Source organism: Chanos chanos, chromosome 6, assembly GCF_902362185.1.
Source record: "Chanos chanos chromosome 6, fChaCha1.1, whole genome shotgun sequence".
In the NCBI taxonomy this organism is placed as follows: Eukaryota; Metazoa; Chordata; class Actinopteri; order Gonorynchiformes; family Chanidae; genus Chanos; species Chanos chanos.
The window spans coordinates 8,480,541-8,482,723 of NC_044500.1; positions in this window are offsets into that span (position 1 = coordinate 8,480,541).

Genomic DNA, 2,183 nt, shown 5'->3' on the forward strand with positions numbered 1-2,183 from the left:
TATGTCTTCCCTCAGGCTGGGTCAACTAGCCTGGGCAACAGCCGAACCACTGACTATCAAACACACACTCAAGGTCAGATACACACACACACACACACACAGTCACAGATACACACACACACACACACACACATCACCGCTCAACTAAAATCGGTCAGTGCCAACTACGATGCCTCTGACCCGGTCCAGTTTGTGTAGGAGTGTGACAGATCTGAACTCTCTCTCTCTCTCTCTAAATGCTTCATAGTTTCAATATGTTTACATCTGCCCCGTATCCTGCTGCAAATTTTGCATTTTTGAAGGTTATGCTTCAGGATCATGTTTTAGAGAAAAACTCCTAAAAAGATGTTCTGTATCACTAATACTCTAGGGATACGTGTTTTACTCTCGGATTTTTTTTGTTTGTTTTTGGTTTAGTTGTTTTTTTGACAAAGTTTGTTTAAAATACTCCTATGCAGATGAATTTTGGGGTAGTGAAAACAGGACTCTGTTGGTGTATGTGTTTGTGTGAGAATATAGAGTTTATGTAGAGTGCACCATGTGTTTTTTCAGCTTAGAGATACATACAGATATGTAAGCGTGAATTCCTCACCTGAATGAGAGGGAAAACAGAAAACTAGTTTGTCTCGAAGCAATGATGAGTGCATGTGTCTCTTTGCATAAAAATGTATGAATTAATTTGTGTTTGTGTGTGTGTGTGTGTGTGTGTGTGTGTCGTTCTGTGTGTGTGTGTGTGTGTGTGTGTGTGTGTGTGTGTGTGTGTGCGCGCGCGCACGCGCTTGGTAGAGGTAACGGAGTGTGTGTATATATGCTATATAAATATCCTCTCCTGTCCCTGCTGAACGGGCTTTGAGTGACGGCAGAGGTTATGTAACAGGCCACAGTGGAGTGAAGTGGACAGGCTGACCACAGATCAGGGTCAACAGAGTGTGACATCAACACCCCTTCCCTGACACCACGCTGACACTGTCTGTCACCAGACCTGTCCATTTGACAGTGTGTCTGTGTTCCTGTGTGTCTCTCGCTCTCTCTCTCACTCTTCCTCCCTCTCTGTCTCTCTCTATATATATGTATATGTGTGTGTGTGTCTATAACTGCTCATAGAGTCTGATATTACCTGTATCTTACTTCCCTACTTTTACGCATCCATGTGTGTGTGTGTGTGTGTGTGTGTGTGTGTGTGTCTATGTGTGTGTGTGTGTCTGTGCATGTAACAATGTTTCTTATATGCTACACTATCTATTTAAGTGTCTTTCTGTACACCTGCTCTTCAGTATTTTCATCCAAATACTATGGAGAATCGCACATGAATTTCCGAACTGTTCACTAATTTAGAGTAACCTAGAAATCCGACCGTGAGAGAGTGTTTCCACATCTTTGAGTCTATCACTAATCCTCACTGCTGTGAGCAGAACTGATGTGTGTATGTGAGTGAACCACACCCTTAGTGTGAATCAGAGCCCCAGCAGAAAAAACTGAACGCAAAACTCATCGGTGCTCTGTCCCAAACGAACACGCGCGAACCAGAACAGACCTGGGCAGAGGGAAGAGTGACCACGCTGAAGAAAAGCGAGAGAGGGAGCAACGGCAAACGCACCTCAGGCAAAACAACAAGTGAAAAAAGCAACAGGTAGAGTCTGAAAATGACACAGGTCACTCAGATAAGGTAGACTTATAAAGGACTCAAATGTCATCGAATGTAGCGCGATACAACATGAGGGACACATCACAGAACAGAGGGAGAGAGAGAGAGAGAGAAAGAGAGAGAGGGAGAGAGAGAATCACAATATAACTGAAGCCTTAAAATAATAAAGTATAACTGTAAATTTCTAGAGGAGACAGAAAAGAGGCATAACAGTCTCTCTCTCTCTCTTTCTCTCTCTCTCTCTCTCTCTCTCTCTTTCTCTCTCTTTCTCTCTCTCTCTCTCTCTCTCTTTCTCTCTCTTTCTCTCTCTCTCTCTCTCTCTCTCTTTCTCTCTCTCTCTCTCTCTCTCTTTCTCTCTCTTTCTCTCTCTCTCTCTCTCTCTCTCTCTCTTTCTCTCTCTCTCTCTCTCTCTCTCTCTCTCTCTTTCTCTCTCTTTCTCTCTCTCTCTCTCTCTCTCTCTCTCTCTTTCTCTCTCTTTCTCTCTCTCTCTCTCTCTCTCCCTCTCTGACAGTCATAGCAGTAAAGCATGATTTGTGCT